This window comes from Buteo buteo, chromosome 17, assembly GCF_964188355.1.
Source record: "Buteo buteo chromosome 17, bButBut1.hap1.1, whole genome shotgun sequence".
Classification (NCBI taxonomy): domain Eukaryota; kingdom Metazoa; phylum Chordata; class Aves; order Accipitriformes; family Accipitridae; genus Buteo; species Buteo buteo.
In genome coordinates, this window is record NC_134187.1 from 10,325,091 (window position 1) to 10,345,581 (window position 20,491).

The window sequence follows — 20,491 nt, forward strand, 5'->3', positions numbered from 1 at the left end:
TGAACTGGGTCTTCTGTCCAGTGAAAGAAGAGCAGGCTATCAAGATGAGATCCAGGGCTTTGTGCTGTAGAAGTAAACCAAATGAAGGTAAAGTCATTGCTGAGATTCAAAAGATGTTCCTGGACTGAAGTAGGCTCTTTTTGTGTAATGAAAATGGGAAGAAAAGGAAAGTGGGGGTTTAAGATCCTTGGTAGCACTATTTTCCGTTCCTGGAAGGCTCTTGTCTGTGAGAGTGCTGTTTCCCAGGAGCGGCTGTGTGCAGAAAGGCACAGAAAGGCTTTCAGGGCCATTCAGTACAACACCATAGATCTCACAGACTCAGAAGGAAACCTGTACACAGAAGAGCCCATAGCTATTGACTGCTAAAGGTAAATGCACAGGAGAAAACTACTGAGTAAAGGGCTTTTCATGAGATGAGCAACTGGGCTGGGGTGGCAAGCATCCCACCAGCTGGGAAGTGCTAGGTCCTGGTGCCAAAACCCACCGACACCTCTGGTCTCTGAGCAATGCCTGGACCCCACCAGCAAACATCCCAGTGCCTGTGCATCCCAGTGATACACTCCCACCACTCCCCAGAAGCCCCTTTTTAAATATTTAACCTCCTTAGCCAAGAAAACAGCTGGGTAAGAAGTCATGTTTCTGAGCAGCCCAGCTTGGGAGGTGTCCTGTCCCCCAGGCCGTTGGCACTGCAGATTGTCCCAAATGCCTCCCTGTGGGAAGGATTAGCGTACACTGACCCAGAGTAGGCAGCAGCCAGGACAGCAATGTCCCTGCAGCAGATTCTTAGTGTTTTCAAAGCCATTAAGCTTTGATTGAACTTAGCCAGTACCAAACTTTGATGGGACCACAATGGCATCCTGCTGGTGATGGCAATTAGCCTATAAATGGTTTTTTTGCACCCCGAAAAGTGCAAAATACTGTATGAACACAAGGTCTTGTTATTAAAACCAATCTGGTCCACATTTCTCCCACATAGCCAACTTTTTTTCCCAAAAGTATTTAGACCTCAGCTTGCTATTACCACAAAACAGGAAAGTTTAACAGTGGTTAGAATAAGCTTCCCTGGTTTACTTACAGCCAACGTGGCTGTAGCCTTCTTGTAATAGACAACATGATTTAAATTACCAAGAAGAAGACATAAACATGAGTTTGATTTTCTTCTGAAAGGCTGTGTGCATTCCAAACAACTTTTAAAAGCGCTTCCAATGCAAGCTTTTAAGAGAAACTTTATCACACTGAGATTAAAGGATTAGAAGTTAAAAAGAGTTCCTATACAAGCCTGAAAATTTACAAAAAAGGAAGAAACATGTTAGAAGGAGAAAAGATCCATTGCGAACACAGCAGCATCTGCTTCTAAAAATTGTAGAAGAGAGTGATGTTCTCCACAACCTGATAAGATGCTTCTACCTTTATCCATTATGGTTTGAGAAACGGAAACTATCCAAAATGAATTTCATCTGGCTGGATTAAATGGGCTCCGCAGGAAGTTCTGTTTTCAGTCACTTAACAGCAGGGATTACACAGCGTGCGTGTTCCCAGCAGATCCTTTTGCATAAGCCTTGATTACCTTACAGCGGGAAAGCCTGCTCACTCCAGCAGTCGCTCTGCCCAGGGGGCATGGTGCACTTACAAAAATGCATAATAATAAGCAATTACAGCATCATGATACAGAATTCTTGATAGCTGAATCTGTGGTTTATTGATGGGATCAGATTAGAGGCTTAGAGCCTGCCTAGGTGAAAGAGGGTTTTGCTAATGAAACTCCAGGTAGATCCAGCAAGGGCCTCAGGAAGCCTTCAGGCAAATTTGACTCTGCTTCTGGCACTACTCTTCTCCCGCTGGGCCCTGTTCAGCGAAGTACATAAGTACATAAATATATACCCAAAGCTAAGCGGGTAGCTAATGATAGCTCTGAAAATGAACGGGGGAGGGTTGTGCTTTTCTGAGGTATCAGTCTTGCTTGTGCCCAGGATTGACGGTGTCCTGCAAGTGCCAGAGCAGAGCTGTGAGGAGGTGTGCGAGGCACAGACGCTCTTCGACAGTGCAGCCGGGGAGTTTGCATCAAGAAGATTTCACCAGGGCGAGCCTGTGAACCTGAGCTGTTAAAACATGCTCCTGGTACCTCTCCTGCTTCCAGATCTGTTCTCCTGACATCTGAGTGATGGAGAAGAAAGCCTCCATTGAGTATGAAGAAAACTTCCAAACAGGAGAGGAGAACATCATCCAGCTGCATCTTCCCACAGTCTACGTGTTGGTGACCTTCCATGCATGCACCATCAACACAGGTGACAGTAACAGCACTTGACTCCTCTCAGCCAGTTTCAAGGCAGGAACAAGCATATCTAGACCATCCCTGGTGAAGACTTGTCTAACCTGCTCACCAGTGGAAGAGGTTCAGGAACTCCCCAGGCCACTCCTTCCACTGTTTCACCACTTTACAGTTAGAAATATTTTCCTACTATCTCATCCAAATATTGTTTGCGGCAGCTTCAGTCAAGTATGTTTTGCCTAGTGCTACCAGACAGACAGAAAAAGCCACTTGCTGTCCTCCCTACCACATTCAGAGTCACTGCTGCCCACTCCTCTCCCCTCAGTCCTCTCTTTTCCAGAGTAATTTGTCTGCCATTCCTCCTGACTCAAATTTCTTAAACCTCTGCCACAGCTGCCCATCCTGGATGGTAGCCAACCTTTCTTAAACTGGATTTAGCACACAAACCCAAGAGTGATCAACGAAGAGCAGAGTAAAACAACAGCCTGTGATGTTCTTACCAATACAACCCAGAATACATTTTCCCTTTTATTTCATATTTTATCTATTATAAATGCATGATTGGGGATGTCTTGTTTGGTTGGTTTGGTTTGGGGGCAGGGGGGGACATATGCTGTTTTGCTGCCTCCTTTATATTTGCACATTTGATCCCCCTTCCTAAATTCAACTTTTTACTGCATTTGACTTTGTTGGTTGTGCTTTTCCCCTGACTTACAGATTACTGAGTCCTGCTGCATCCCTCAAGTAGGTTTGCAGACTTCCCTCCAGGGACTTCATCTCTCCACAAATGAAAGTGTATGCTCTATTCCATTATCTGAACTCAAAGTGCAAAACAAATTGATTAAAGTCTCTGCAAACTTTTGTAAAGAAAAATTCATTAGAGAGTGAACTATTGACAGCTTGCCTTTGGGTGCTGTACGCCAAGCAGTTCAGCACCTACCTTGTTATGATTTAATCTCTCACGTTCTCTTAGATTGTATATAAGAACATCATCTGGCCATGACAAAAGCATTTCTGAAGTCATGATGCGACATATCAGCTACTTTTCCCCTGTTCACAGGACCAGTTATCCCGTTAAAGAAGGGAGTCAAACTGGACTCCTGTGACTTGTTTTTGAAAAATCTGCTTCTGACATATTTGCATTTTATCCTGCTGATGCTTATGAAGTTGTGAATAATTCATGCACAATCCTTCCGGGTACCAAAGTGAGTCTGACTGGTCTGTCTTCTCTCCATCCACATCCTTCTCCCTCTCCTTCTGTTGTTTGCTCTTCTCCAGCCTGCTGGGATCTCTTCTGCCACCCTCACTGAGCACTCAAAGATAATTGCTAATGTTTCAAGGAGTGCTTCAGCCAGTCCCTCACTTACCCTAGGGTGATTGTCATCTGTCCCTCCTGGTTTATCTAATTTCTCTAATTTATGCCTTACATTTAGAACATTTAACTGATCTAAACATTTCGACACTGAGGAAATTACAGGGAAATACCAAATAATGGTTATTATGCATTGATTTATCAGTCTGCTGACTCAGGAGAAGTAATGGATCTTTTATGTCCCATTACTCTCAAAGATACTTTCAAATAGAGATAAACATTAGATTTATTAGGTCTAATGATAATAGTATGTTTATAAACCTGTTTTGAAAATAGCATTTTTGCTACAAAGAAATAACAAAAGATCATGTCTGAATTTCCTCTTTATATAGCTGTGACTCCTTCAAAGGCTATTCTTTATCTTTTATAAAGCCAAAATCTGCTGTATTTTTGCTTTAAAATCAAACTAGTTTTTTAACCCAATGGTAATGGAAGTTCATAATTTTGTTTCTTTCTCAAATCACTCAAACTGTTGCCATGGAAATAATTCTATATGGAGATAGGTCAAGAGAAAATAATCTCTCAGAGAAGATTGCTACTTGTAAAGCACATAAATTATAATAATTTAATCAAAAGCATAAAGTAGTCCATCTAAAAACCTATGCAAGTATAATAATTCAATTCAACTGCCTGATCTTTCTCTCCTGTGCATATCTTCTACACTATTGTTAAAAATCCATTACTAATTAATCTGCTAATACAGTTTTGCAGGACACAGCCCAGTTGGCCACTGAAAGTATCTGCAAAGGAGATGAGAAAGGATTGCTGTTCAACAAAATAAAGAGCATTGTTCTCGCACTTGCTTGTCACTTTGAGATAAATGTGATTTCTCCTGGATATAGAATCCTTTATCTTCCCACTTTCTGCCCTGCTGTACTGCTGTGGGAAGTCTTGCAACACTTAATCCCTGTCTCAAATGTGGCTCCACATCCACTGTGACTATTTTATCTCCAGTTACCTGGTCCCAAGCTCAGTGAAAAAAACCCAAGAATCTTCGGAAAGAAAACATTGCTTTTTTTAAGGTAGAAGTGGTTGTAGATACTAGCTGAATTGTAAACTGTTTTGCTATTGAAACTATTTTTTTGTGTTAAAGCAAGGAAATCCCATATTAATATCATCAAGGAAAGACCTGATTATTTGGGGGTAAGATTAATGCATCCCAGAAGTTCCAATTTACTTTACTTTTGTTCTTCTAATTAATTCTTCTGTGAACACTTGTGGTGTATCTGCCACATGTGTGCCTGTGAGCTGTATTAACAGAGATTTTCCCTGGGCTTTCTCCTGAGAGGTCACATTGTCTTTCTCATCGTCCATCTCACTATCTATTCTCTGCATAACATTTTACCTGGGCCCAGCTACATTTTTATCTGAGAGCTATCCAGTGCCCTTCAGCCATGGCTGTCCAAGGTGTTATGTTTGAAATGAGCTGCAATGAAAGACTGACAGAAATTCTTCCCCTTTCAAAGATATCTGAAAGAAGATGAATTTGTTGAGTGATTTGCTCCTGGCTATTGATCCCACTCTGCCAGAATTGGGTAAAAATCCAAAGCACCCAACTCCAATGTTATCCTCCAATTCAGCTTCTAATGCCATGTCATTTCGGTTTCAAGGGTGACCCATGAATGTGCGAGAGCTATTTTTGGCTAAAAGCTTTAGAGAAAGGTAGAAGGAGAATAAAACTTGAGCAAAGTTACAAAATATAGAAGAAGAAAAATGACAAAAATAAGACCAAGTGTCCCAGGACAGCAGGATTAACCAAAAAGATCTGAAGGCTTATGAGTAATGTCACTGACAGAGGACAAGTAATTTTTCCTTGCAGGATTGATATAGGGGAAAGTATAAACTAAAAATAATGGAATAGCAGAGTTATTAGGCCATTGTTTATCTGGCTTTAAAGCAGAGAAGGACAGGCTTTTACCTAAACTGGTGACAAGATGTCTAGAGAGAGAGAAGCAGGAAAATAAGGAAGTCTGTAAGATAAGTTCTAAAATAGCTTGCGAAGGCTCCATGCCTCTTGGTATTGACAAGGCATTAAGTGCAGACAACATCCGTCCGAGGGTGCTAAGGGAAGTGTGGGCGGACGGGGAGAGGTCCAGCAGATTTTTTTCCAAGGTTGCACATCCCCCACGCTGGGGACGGACCAAGTAAGCACGGACGAGTCAAAGGTGCCAGCAGCTGCCAAGGCTGTTCAACAGCAGCAGTGGAGAAAATCCCAAAGTTTGCAGGAATACATTGGGAAGGGCCGGAGAGGGGAGGTTGTTTGGTACCAGAAGGTAGATCTAGGCTTTCTGCATCCCTTCTCATCAGCCCCCAGCTCTCCCCATGAAAGGCGTGGGGAACACCAGGAAATCGCTTCTAGCTGAGGTGCCTAAACTTTGGCAGCATGAATATGCGTTTCCTCTTTCCTTTTCCTTCTTGAACCTAGCAGAGGGTGGCCAAAGTGAATGACAGCTCACAAATATACACTTCAGCTCAGGAAAGTATCCAAATTTAGGAAAAACCCTGGGCATTTCTTTCAATGTCACTGAAGTTAAAGGAAGTAGACACGTGTGGTAAGAGTTTTATATGAATTCCCAGACTGGAGTCAGATTAATTTAGCTGTTGAGTTTTTAATCAAACAAAGCATTTCTGAACTCTGAAGAGATTTATTACTAATATGAATTTATCTGTCAGTTTCACTTTTTTTTCAGATGATTACTTATTCTGACATGACAAGTCTGAATATTGATAGTCAGGTTTCATAACAGGTTACGTAAGGATGCCTTAGTGTTCCTATTGACCAACTGGTTTTGGCTTTTGAGCAGAATAATAATAAAAAAAAAAATAAAAAATAACAGTATAAGAAATGCTATACGAAATTTAGACCAGTAATGCTCTTGTGCTAAAATTCTAAAACACTAAACCACATCAGACCTCCGAATAATTAATTGTTACCAACGGTCAATTTAATAACTCTAAAGAACAAATATCACAAGTGATGTGGTGGTGATACATCCTCCAAATTATTCATATGTTCACTTATCTTACTGAACTTTGTCACATAAAATTCATCATTTCAGTTAAGAAGGTAGCCTTGTCCCCAGAGTCTTTGCATTTTTCTTCCTTATTGACCTCCCATTGTAAAGACATATGGTTGTAAAAGAGCACTATTGATTTTCAGAAGCTCTTTGGAAAAGCAGTATCTTGGCTTCATTAAAAATTGAACAGCTTAGTATAGCAATACATCTGGAAGAGAGCTGAGGTGGTCTGCATTTAGGTTCCAACTGACTAAAGAAATAAGACAAAACCCTGGTAAAAGGTGTAGAAATCCAACTGGGACTTGGGGTCAGTCTTAGTCAAGCTTAGACCTGCAGGTCTGAAGATATGTCCACAGCTGCTGCCTTTCCTTGGACGTAACTGAACTGTATGGACAACTCAGGTTTTTACCTCAGATTTTCTGAAGAACCAGAACTTCTTTGCTGAGTGCCTAGATACATGAGTTTAGCTGAGCTAAGTCCACCTTACAAGTAAACCTGCTCGTGACCCAGATAGCAGATGTGCCCCTGCCCTCCCCGGCTGGCTCGGGCCGCTTGAGGTTGCTGCCGTAGCAGACACTTGCCTCCATGGTCACACTGCTCATCCTTGATACCTAAAAGACAATTCCTGACAATGCCTCATTTCGGTGTCTCTTGGGCCTGCAAACTACTTCAAACTCCTGTTTGAGTTTGTTAGGACTCAGCTCTCCCATGTATGTGTAAGGTCCCTACATCTCCTCCAGAACTCAGTGTCAGGTGTGGCAGCAGTGACGAGCAGCCCATCATCAAGGCCTGTTGTTGGATGCTCGCTCTAGTTCCTACTGGTTCTTGGCACCTTCAGGAGTTAGGCAGAACCTGAGACATAAGTTTTCGATGGCTTTCCAGAACTCTCTGGTGTCTAAACTGCCCTGGTGCAGCATCTGGGACTTATGAGAGATCACTTGAGCTCTGGGTTGGCAACTTGGTCCCTGTGTGACCTGGAGGTTCTTGATGTTTATTGTCCTGTCTGATGGATAAGGCCATACAAATGCTACATAAACCTCAGAGGTAAAGAACAAAGTAAAAGTCTCAGACAGGATTTCTGAAAGTTTTGAAACTTTTTCCATCAGGCCATTCCCAGCAGGCAGAAATATCCTGGCTGAAGAGTAAAGGCTCCTGAAATGAATAGCATAAAAAGATGTCTTTTATTATCTTGCTTCAAAGTACATATCATGACCATTAAGTTATTCAGGGCTACAAGTTCCAGACCTCTTCCACCCCCCCTTTCATCTAACCAGCAGAGGAAAAGGCTGTAACAACTTCAGCGTTTAGCACAAGCTAATGCATCTTTCTCTAGAACAAAACATACCCCCTCCAAAAACCCCCCAGCTGACCCCCAGCCCCCAGTCAACCTTATTTCAACATCTGTGTGATGTGCACAATGACAGCCCAGAGACGGCGGTATTTGTCAGCTGTCTCCTCGCTGACCTCTAGATAAGAGCAGCCTTCTCCACTTCTGGCCACCAGAAAGGAAAAGGTCTGTGCTCCAGACATGCCCGAGCCGGGAAGAGAGCTGCAGCTTACGGCTTCTCTTTCCCAGTGTGCTGGGCTTTTTCACCAGCTGCGGTCTGGAGGCTGGGAGCGACCCCCCTCCCATCTGCACGAAGCCATACTGATGTCATCCCTCGGGCATCTGATGCGTAAAGCTGAAAATGAGAGTGTCTGCTGTCCTTGGGCTCCCCGGGGAGGCTCTGATGAGGGCATCAGGCTACTGGAAACCCTCTTACCTGCCAGGAAGGGGTAGGAAACACATCTGGTCACTCCAAAAGCAACACGTAGGTGTCCCTCTGCCATCCTACTTGGGACAATCCTTGTGGGCATCCCTGCCGGCATCCCCAGGGACCAGACACCTGGGGTGAGGGCACACATCCTGCTCCATGTGGCATGTCTGTAGGATCCCGCTGGGTGCCAGCCACCCCAAACGCACACATACACACCCACGCTGTGGGTGACAGTGTCCCGGACCCAATCCTGCCTTCTGGCATGCCTTTGACCTGAAACTCCCGTGGTGTTTTTCTCCAGGGGGTTGCTCTCCCCCTCCTGCTGCTTTGCTCTCATGCAGTTTGTTGGAAGTTAGCACCTTCAGTGTCTCTGCACCAAATTTGGCTAAAGCTGCTGGGCAAAGGTCTTGGAAAGGTGGGTCCTGGTCCCACAGCAAGCAAGAAAAAAAACATAACAGGTATGTCACTGCTGCCCAGAAAAAATACCTTTGCCTGTATGGCAGGCAGGAATGTGCCTGAGGCAAAGCAGCGAGTTGAGGAGCTGGGAGAGGTCATCTCAGTGCTTCTCCTCAGCCCCTCTCATAGAATTGCAGATGGGTTCATGGCAGCCTGAGCAGGTCTCATGGGGGTCCTGCTCCCTCCCCTGCCTCTCCCCGCCTTCACCCCAGCTCTGGGGTGCATCAGACTTCTCAGCACCCTCATCCAACAAAACAAGCAAACAGCTTGCAATGGCGTTAACACTCCAAAAAAACTGCTGGAGTATGGGTCTATGGGAGAAAATGGTGGTGAGTTATTGGGGTAAGGCAGAGGGGAGGCCCCTGGGAGCTGGTAATTAAAGGGTTAGGGACCACCACAGCAACCGTGAGAAGCAGAAGGGGAGCCCGGGCACCAGCAGCTCTCACGCGGGTGTACACAACGAGCATCCTCACCAGTCTCAAGACCAGTGCTGCTAGCCAAGCGGCATGAAGGAAGGTGCTAGATAGTTTCACACTTTTTGCAGCAGACAACTTTCCACTTTAAATGGGAGTTAATTTGATTTCTAAGTTCAGATAAGACTACAGCCTGTTGGGCTCAATAGCAGGAGGTTACATATGGAAATGCAGAAGAAATATAGATGAAGTAGAAACTATCCAGTCTAACATATTAGCATATTTTTGAGTGATGAATGGCTATTGCCTTGTGAACAGCTTGCTGCAACATCAGCCTTCTGCAGCAGCAAATATATAATATGAGCTATTTGCTAGCATCATATTCAGGCTTTTTTGAGCCTCCTGCATTCATGCGTTGTTCCCCAGTAATCTGGAGCAAGCCATATATCACCTTCACGCCCTCACAAGGCTGAGTTGAACTGGTGGCCTTGTGAGATGATGGCCATCTCCTGAATGCCTCCGACTCTCCTTCAAGGGAGCAGAGAGGGTTTTGCACGTCCTGGATGTGTCGAGGCTCGGTGCACGGACGTGATCAGCGAAGGCTGGTTTGCCAGCTGGTGCTGCCCACCTCGGTGGGGCACAGCGGGGCTGTGCGGCAGCTCCTTGCCTCCCTGCCTCGTGCTTCGAGCCTCCGGTCAGGCTGGGGGAGCGGTTTGGTGAGGCTCATCCATCAGCACAGCCAGCTCCCACCCCGCAGGGCTTACGATTAACATGTGTGAGCGGGGAGAGAGCAGGTGGAGGCACCAAGCATGCAGAGCACCGGAGGACGTCCCCGCTGCCGGTGCGGCGACTGCCGCGCACCAGCTGGCTCGCGACTCTCGAGGTACTTGTCACCAGGAGGTGACAGGGCTGGTAACGCCAGACAGATGGCCCTGCGCCGGGGCTGGCAGCTCTGCAGCCTCCGTGGTGCTTTTAAGAAAACTAATTGATGAGGAAAGCGCCTGCATGTATCAGCGGTGATGCCGCAACCTCTGATGCCACCGCCAGCGGTGGCGGCTGCTTGCAATCTTATTAAGGCAGTGCAGCTGGTCGAAGAGGCAGCACGTCCTGGTTCTGCCACCACTGGGAAACCCTTTGGGGCAGGATGGAGCAGGAGATTCCCCAAGCAATGCATGGGATTGCTTGAGGCACATGCTGGTTGAGGCCAGGGCCACGAGGCACCGCGGGACATGTGCCACAGCCGTGCCCCGACGCTGCGCAGCCAAGCCCACATGTGCAAACCTGGGCAGCTTGGTAGTCCAGGGCGCAGCAGGATTTTGGAGGGAGGAATGCTACGAGTGGCATGAAGGAGAAAGAAGAGATCCTTACTGGTTTAGGCCTCTGCATCCGACACCGCATGGCTGGGAAGGCAGGCATCTCCACCACCCTTTGCTTTTGGTCTTCATGGCTAGTGTGTTTTGGGATTGCTTCAGCAAAAGCAGAGAGGGCTCTGGTGAACTCTGTACTACCACTGCCTGGAGGTCGAAACAATGCCTAATTTTGTCAGGATCATCCCCCAAAATGCTACAGAAGTTAGAAATAGGAAAGGAGAGAAAATGTCAGGATGGGGTGTTAATGCAGGAGTGGAGCTTTATGTCGGGATGCCGAAGTGCAGCTCCTTTGCAGCGGTGCTGGTGCTCCCCAGCAGACCTCCCTGGTGCAGCACTACAGGTGAGGCGTTTATAAGCCATTTATCCAAAAAGCTTCCCCAAACATGCCTCTGATAAGCTCCAAGGCCAGCGATGGCCACACATGCAGGCTGGTATGTACCAGGCAGAGAGTTTTGCTGCGGCTGCACCTTCATCTTTACAGCACAAAGGAGGGAAACAGACCTTGTACGAAAAAAAGGCAGCATTTCCATTTAAAGGCAGGCCGAAAGGATGCGAGACAATTCGTGTGTGGCCACAAGGCAGCTCATTTGAGACAAAAAGGAAAGCTGTATCAGTGCAACTTTCCCAGACAGACAAGCCATAACTCAGAGCGCCCTTTTGCCGTCTCCCGCGACGAGCTTCCCTTTAGCTGCTGCGGTCTCCCCTCATTCATTGCCTTCCCTCCCTCTCCGCTGCTTCTTTCATTACTCATTACAAGACCTATTCATGGTCATCCCCTGAAATGTCCCATTTGTGGAGGGGTTGCAGCGCTTGCTTTCACTTCCAGCTACTGGACATTTTGAGCCAGGGGCCCAGTCCTAGGTAATAAACATTGCCTTTGTCAAAACGAAGCAGAGTTTAAGTACCAGCGAACAGTGTCTCTCTGCTAGACAGGGGGCTGGTCTGGCCTTGGCCAGCTATTGAGATGTCTTTGTGCCATGTTGCCATAGCTACCCTCCAGCTAAATAGGGAAAGAGCTCCTTTGTCCCAGATTAAGACCAGCAGACTTTTGGAGCGGAGCCTGCCGGAGACTGTGGGGAAGGAGCTTGTCTGCAGCTGCTGGGACTTTTGCATCACTGTTGTGTGTGCATTGATCTGGGTGGAAAAGGAGACAGAGGACTGCTTGAAATAAATTGATTTTTTATACATATATATGTATGTATGCATATGTACATATTTATATATATATATATACACACACACAAAGAAGACTGTGGAATGGTGGTGGTTGAGGGACAGGTTTGCCAGCAAAGGAGGTGAAACCTGAAGTAAAGAGGACTTGAAATAAATCAAGCAGGAGCCCTTGCACCACCTAACACAGCCTCCAGGGACGACAAACAAATCCCTTGAAAGGGGACCACAGATCCTGACCAAATAAGGTATTTCCAGAAAACTCACATCAAACCAGCAGGCACTGTCCTTTCTCCTGCCTTGTGCTAAGCAGTGTCAGTGCTGGCCTTGCATGTCCCCACACATCCATCATTGCAAACCCATCGGTGCCTGCGACGGGGGGATGCGTGTGTCTGCAGCCTCTGCTGCATGGGCAGCAAAGCATGGCCAGGGCAGGGCAGCAGGGCAGGCACGGCAGCTGCGGACTGAGGATGGACCGCAAAACCCCCGTGGAGGAACAAGGATGCATTTGCCTAAATGCTGAATACAAAGGGGATTAGCCCACAACCGATTCTTTTTCTGCCTCAACTGGAGCCTTAGCTCAGGAAAAGTGAGGCTGAGTGATCCTGCACTGCACAGTAGTGCCATAGACCGACATGGGCAGGGTAAAATCACTGTGGGCAGTGAACATTTGCGTCTCGTGCCTGCCCTTCTGCATGTTCGCTGCAATGCCATAGGCAGCCATTACTTTCTTCCTGAGTGCACTGAACCAGGGGATGCTCCACAGCTTGTTTGCTCCCATTGAAAGGTGGGGGTTTCCAGAGAGATAATGAGCAGCCTCGGGATCGACAGGCCTGATCTAGCTCCAGCTTTGAGTTTTGTTTCTGCCCACCATAGACTTCCTAAAACGACGCCATTTCTTGAGGGTGCTCAAGCAGCAGGGAGAATTTCGGACCTCCTCATGCTGGGGTATGCAAGTAACACAGACTGCTTGGGGACTGAATTCAAGTGAATTCAGAGAAAAAGGGCTGGATATGTTCAGCACAAATTTTGGATGACATGCAAAATAATTTTGAAGGAAGGACTGAAGACATAGAAATAAAGGAAAAAATATGATAAAAATATAACAGGGCTTTACCAAGGTCACTTGAGTCAGGCTAACTTGATAGTTTTTGGTGATAAGAAAAGAAAAAAAAAAAGAGCAAACAAAGTACTCCATGGGCTTTTTTAGACATGGGAAATGCTTTAGATCTAATCTGTCTGGACTTCAGCAACACTTTTGATAAAAGAGCCACATGGGAAATTATTGTTTGTGTTGGAAGAAGCAGGGAGTGGTATTCGAGCTGAAGGTCTGTCAGGAAATAGCCAAGAACAAACACAACAGGTTCTTCTGAAAGGAAAATGATAGGAGCGGGGGGACATAATGGGTGAAATTCCTTGGAGCCAGCTTTAGTTAGTTTTCTTCTGGAACAAAAAATAAGCAAGGGCTAATGATATTTGCAGACAATACACAGTTGGGAGGCATCAGTGAATTGGGAATATCATAAAGGAAAAACGAGCTATGTTTGAGAGCTGGAACAGCAGACCTGGAGCGAAGAGTTCAAAGTGCCCGTCATGCACCAAGGCTCCCTCGACACTAATTAATTAAACTGAGCCAGGGCAGGTTTATGAACTGCCCTGTGACCATCGGCGAGGATAAATGTTTATGTGCCTCTGGCACTGTTTGACCTGGGCCGACCAGCTCCCTGCTAGACAATGCCCAGGCACGGTTTGGGGATTAGCGCCGGCCAGGGACTGCTTCCAGCAGGCTGTTTGGATGAGGTCACTCTGGTTTAGAGATTATGAGAGCTGAGCTGCGTGGATACGAGCCATGCCACGCCGTCAGACCCTGGCTCACTTTACTGGCCTGCCGTAGATGTGGCCTAAGGAATTACATCGTTTTGCTATAAAGTGGAGCGCACTGATCAACCACAAAATGGCTGTGAGCACCTATGCAACGCACTTGCACAAGACGGCAAACACAGTCCCAGCTTGCGTCAAGAGACAGACTTCTGAAAGAGCGAAGGCATATTTTGCTCCTTTACAACCTTTTCTGGAAAAATTGTGTGTAATCACGGCCTCCCCTAGCCCAGAGTCATTCCGACTGGAGCAGGCTGGCATGCGAAGAAGAAATGTTGGAGGGAGCAGCAAACATGTCCAATGAGAAGGAATTGAATGAATTTGACCAGTTTAGTCTGGCAAAACAAAAGCTGAGAAGCAATTCACTGGTGCTGTCTATTAATACATCAAGGAGGCAAACACCAGAGAAAGAAAAAAACCCATGTAAGCTAAAGGCAACTGTTGGCACCAGTACAAATGTGTATCAGCCAGCCACAAATAATTTTAGGCTGGGAATTAAAAGTAGCTTTCTAATCACTGGAGGAGAGTGCATCAGCTGCAACCTTGCAGGAGGAGCACTGGAGGTGGAAATGAAACTTGGTTTAGGTGACGGCTGCACACCTGAGAATACCTGTGACATGGCAGCTTGTGACAGCAGAGACTGGCCCCACTGACCCACAAGGGCCCCCAGTCCAGCTTCCTCTCTTCCTAAATAATTCATAGGAAAGCCTGTCAATAATGACCACAAGAAGTGATGCTGAGCTTAATTGTTCCCACCATCCATCAAGCTCTTCCATTGACCACAGCCCTTGCGTACATTAGATGAGGCAGGGCTGCTAATGGAAACTGGTGTTATGATATGCACAAGTGCTAAATGCTGTGCTTGCCCCTGGATTGCTGCTTGAGCATATTGCTTCCTGAAAGACCTGGCCTCACACACATTATTAGAAATGAAAGCATGTGAAAAACCAGAAATATAAATTTCAAAAAAGGGGTTCCATAACATGCGTAATAAACTGCGACCTGAAGATGGTTTAGAAGGCAAGAAATTGTCATAATTGCTCTGGCTAATAACCCTGCCCATCCTATTTACTTCTTTCTGCTTTTTCCATGCTTGCTTGTCTCAGCTATTAGTAGCATTTTATTTATTAAACCAGTGCTTTTCAACCTGTGGTCTACCGATCTTGGAAGGTGTTTGGGCTACTTTTAAGCAATTGTGCAAAAACTAATTAAGAAAAGGAAATCTGCTGTAGGAGCCCTACATTTGCTATACAGAAGTCTCTGTTTCAGAGCAGTCCAAATCCCTAACTAGCAGAGTTCAGCTGTCCCCCAAACTGTGTGTGAGCAGGACTGCATTTACACAGTGTCCAGCACAATCAGACTCTTAACTCATCCAGCCTCTATGGACACATCCACGAGCATATACCCTCTCTAATGTAGCCCAGAGGTGGAGGGCCTGCCCTCAATTTTTCCATGATATAAAATATATATATAGCATACAAAGCCTGCAGCTGGATAGGAAATACATATCATGTGAGAGAAGTCATAGAAGGGTCTTTTCGTGTCAAAAGGCAGCAAAACCGAATTATTTTGCCCTGCAGTACCTCCTGTGCTCTCACAGTGGGAGATGTCTCCTAGGGATTTGGGGAGCAGTTGAGATGCCCCAACTGTTGCGGAGAAGGAGGAGAGGCAGCAGTAAAGCAGCTGCTCTGTTTCAGTGCTTCTTTGGACACTCGCCTTTTACCCAAGTCCTTCAGCCCCCATATGCAATAGTCATAACATTGCATAGTTTAGTTTTTATCTGTTATTTAGTCATGAACTAATCACCCAAAAGGCAAAATCAGCAGCACCATTTGAATCCTCCAGTAGGAGTGTCAGTAGCTCTCAGATGTCTCCTGAGACACAATTTACAAATCCCTCCTGCTATTTAGGCATCAGCTGCAAAGTTTGCATACAGATCCAGGGTTATTTGGATCCAAGAGCTTGAACCTATTTCTAGTATTTGCAATTTGAAGCCTGGTGCACGTGTCAACTTCCCTTTCTTTAAAGCTGCCAGTTAGTTACAGGTGATACTGGAATAGAGAGGGAAACTGAACCAATGTTTCAGGTCTGGGGCTCAGGTGAAGCAAGTTGATGTCCCTGCTGTGTCTTAGATAGGGACAAATCATTTAAGCTCTTTTTTTCCTATCCTGGGCCACTATGAGGAAAAATGTGCTTAAGAACATGGCAAGTTCAGGCTACAATGATGGGAGCCTTACAAACTGGCTTCACATCTACAAAGGTCTTCTAGGCATGATTGATTTCAAAAGCATAAAGGCTCCTAAATACTTTGGTAGCTCTGGGGGTGAAAGCTTGCATATATGTTGAGTAGATTTCTTCAGCAGTGTATCTACACCACAAAAGAAGTTGCCTCCTTCGCTGGAGGACAGCAGAGAGGCAGAGGCATTGCCCTGGCCATCCACGTGGGAGCAGAGGATTGCAGTGGCCGTGTAGCTTGTGTTAAAGTAAGTGCTGCTTTGCCACCATAGTTGGTTGCCCAGAGAGGTTGTGGAGACACAATCTTTGGAGATATTCAAAACCTGACTGGAGATGGCTGTGAATGACCTGTAGCTGTAGCTGACCCTGCTCCAAGCAGGGGTTTGGATCCGACGATCTCCAGAGAGATCGTCCTTCCTACCTCAGCCCTTCTGTGACTCTGTGATATATACATACATATACACACACACAAATGTATATATACGTATACATAAATATACACATACACACACCCCCTCAGAGCTCAGATGCATAGTTGAATTGTAGAAGCTCAATGAATTACCATCCGTCAGCTGATGCCAGCGGAGCTCATGGACCCATCTGCAGACATCTGCATGTGTTACATAGTGTAATCCTCTCTTACGGAGGTTTAAAATCAGTCATGTTACTTCTCTCCAGAGAAAGGCTGGAAGGACACACCTGGACTACAGCAGCACAGTCACCGTGGCTCAGCTGGCACTCAGTAACCTGTGAAGTTGTCATAAACTGAGCGGGTTTCTGAGCCTTGCAGGTAAGTAGATTCAACTACAGTGATCTGTGTTCACTGGAGCAATGGGGAGAGGTGGTGAAGGTTTGGTTAACTTAACCCGATGTAATTCAAACCCATTTAAGAAAACAAGATATAGGCATGTTCTGCCACTTGCTGGAGCATATTTCACTCGTAATTCTTGTGACACCTCTCCCTAGGCTTTTAAGGGAAAAATGATATTTAAAACTCTGATGAATAAATAAAACTTTATTAAGATATGAAAAAAAAAGTTTGAATAATAATGCAGTAATGCATAAAGCACTGTTGCCAACAGAAAAAGCTCCTAACCTGGGTCAACTAGTGATTTAAAGCAAAAAGAAAAAAGCTCTTCAAGAAGATTGCTCTTTAGCAGTTGAGTATCAGGAGCCAGGCTCACCACTGAGCTCCATCTGCTTTGTATCACGCTGCGATGCCAGCCCAGATCTGAGCATCACTGGGACTGTGTGGAGCAGCTGGAGGAGACGGGGAAGGCTGGGCCAACAAGCCTTCATCAATTCTTAAGAGTTTTACACGTTCGAGGGTGGTGTTCTTTGGTCTGTTTCTTATGGCTGCTCTTAAATGATGACCTCCCAAACGCCAAATCTGCTGAGCTGTGGGATGGTACAGTGGCTGGCCTGACCTCTCAGAGGAGGAAGTTTTCTGCTTACAGGATAGTAAAGGGTGACCTTACTATGGGGTTACCATCCTCAGCCAGGAGTCATATGCCCTCTCCTACCGCCTGGCTCCCCATGCAGGAAAAATTCACATCGCTTCTTCATCCCTGGCCACTTTTTGTCTGTCTTGGAGACCAGAAGATCTCTGAGGACAGGATATCTCTTGACAGGCTCATACAGTGCCCAGACCCCACAGGGCTTGTACTGCAAAAGCAAAGGAAGATGCTTGCTAGGAATTTGAGAAGTACCACCTACCTCTAACAAGAAACTTTGCTGGTTCTGTCTGCAGAAAGCCTGTACACATAACCTTCTGGGAGGAGACGTTTAGTCAATACATTTGGTGTGGAAAGTAAAATGTAGGTAGGAGCAAGGAATGAGAGCTTTCTTAATCATTGTCATTGATTTTCTGAAATGGCTCTGTGTCTGTTCATATGAAGGATGCAGTGACATCCTATGTTTATTCAGTGTCTGCTCTGGGTGGGAGGAGATGGCCATGCCAATTAAGAAGTTTAATTAAAGCAGCAACCTTTCTGTTCCAGAGGTGGGGGCCTGTCATCTGCCAATTTATATTCATGAATAAGTCATTAAAGCAGGAGCTGCCGAGGACTTACTCAAACAGCTCAGGTTTGTAGTGCATCTTCCTTGGTTGCTGGAAATCATTGCAGATCCGATATCAAGGCCTTGAGGTGAAACTCAAGAATACAAGTCTAAACAGATCAGAATTATGTCTGTGATGTTTTACTGCAGTACTGAAATCTCCCAACAGCAGGGACATGCTGTTACAGTCTATAGCGAGATTAATATAACTGAGTTTCATATACATGTCACACCCAATAAATCTTCAGGAGCACCCAATTCCCTTTTTTTTGTCTTTTTGCTCACTGTGGTGCTTACCTCTGTTGATCACGTTGCTGCATCAGAGAGAAGAGGTGCTTATCACCTCTGAGCCGCAGCTGGCTGGCTGTCCGTCTGCCTGTGACACGGTAAGTTCCTCAGTGAACAGATGTGGCCAAACTCAGATGGTGAGAGAGGAATCGGAAATGACAGCTTATGACCTTGCTTATGACTACCTGATAGATTAATTCTGTATTCAGATGAACAACCTCAACTCTGAGTTCAGGCTGCTTTGAACTACCTCTGGAGGTTACTTCATTCCACCTGATTCACTGCCTTGAAGCTAGTAACTCCTGTCACAGTCGGCAGAGGAACACTGGTCTGCAACTTAAAGGATTACTGTTTTGATGCAGGGAGGTGAACTCATGAGCCATAAAAAACCCGTATTTGTTAGAGATTTGTTAGCACTTTGTGACTATTCTGCTGCCTTCCAAAGTAACTGAATCATCTGTACTGAAGGACAAAGCTCGTTCCCCTGAACCAGGTGAGACCTGAGTCAGCATTTGGGTGCTGCTCATCGTCTCTGCGGGCTTCTCCAACCAACCTGTTTCTTTCACTATTAGGATAGCCATGGCTCTTCCAAACCGGCCTACAGATGAGGAGAGACTGGCATTAAAGGAGAGAAAATACACAAGAAGCAAAGCTGGTCTGCTCCCAGGAGGAATAGCCAGTCTGGCTTTGTGGGGATTTGTCATAAACAAAACAGCTAGAAAGGCCATCGCCATTTCGGTGTTGTTGGCTTACACACTCTGATGTTTCTTCATAGTCTGTTGAATGTCTGCTACATTCTGCAGATTTAAAAAACTGTCATTTTGTGGAACTGAAGACATCATCTCCATAAAATGTCAGTCCAAAGAAATTTAACATGCTTATAGACACAGATAAGACAAACCCCATGGGTTCATGCTGGTACATGTACGGATTTCTGCAGGCACAAATATATGTCTGTGCATACAAGTACTCATGCACACTACACAATACTTTAAGAGTCAAAATTAAGTAATTTGGAAGCTGGCCTAGTCATTTAATTGACAGTGATGTTAAGGAAATATTTAAACATTGGAGGGGACTCAAAAAACTTTAGGAAAATCAAGTTGGAGGCTGGGGGGATGTCCACTCCGTGGAATGACAGGAAGAACCAGACAGCTGAGGTTTCCAAAGCTAATTTGGGGTGGCAGCTACATGACTCCCACAAAAATAAATGAAAAATTATATGGCTGAATCTTCTGTTCTGTTCCTGTTTTTCTCCATTACAGCCGTGGCTGAATCCCTGACCCTGCTTTGAAAAACTGATCCAAGTGTCCAGGTTAGTCAGACAACAGCAGAAAGGCTCTGTGTTGGGGATTGTGTAACACCAGGGTTGGAGAGCCAAAATTCAAGCTGATTCAAGCAGGTATAGCTGGAAGCAGTGAGGTGAAACTGAAAAAAAGAAGCTGCAGATTAAATGTCAGAACTGCTTTTTCCAAAGCCAAGGTCTATTAGCGCAAGGGACATCGTCCAAAGAGAGTTATGGAATCCCCATTAGCCGGCCCTTTTGAAAGCTTAGCTATACCAATAACACTCAATAATACATTTTTTGGAACAAACTTATGTTGGCAGAGAAACAGGAGGTGAATTAATAGATCCTTTCTGGCTCTGATTTTATAACTCTTCACATTGAATCCTAATACAAGAGGTTATCTTTATAGCAGGCAATGAAAGATTTTCCCTGTAGATTACCACTTGAAAAGTACATGCTGCATGTCTTTAAAGTACAGGACATTTTATACTTTCATTTGATTTCAAGTGACTGGAGTACTCTACAGCCAGCTTCAAGTTAATATTTTAGCAAGAATCAATGGCATAATTAAACTTTATGGATGTCCCTCATCAACAGTTCCACGTGACCAAGTTTACAACACGGTGGTACTTGGATAAATCATTTTGTATTTATGGATGGCTCATAAAAAGGCGGGATGAGGACTTAGCCACAAGGGATGATGGAGTAATTACACTGAGTGGTAAGGTTTTAAACATAAATGCAATTTGTTATTAGTGCTATGAACTGAAATGTGTTTGACTTAAAGGGACAGTGCTGCGCCATTAAAAAAGCTTCATGATAGGACCTGGTGTTTGGGTTAGCCAGTCTCACACTTCACCTCCAGCAGGATGTTCCCTCCTAGCTTTCTGCCTCCATTGGCTCAAAATGTCAACATGTGA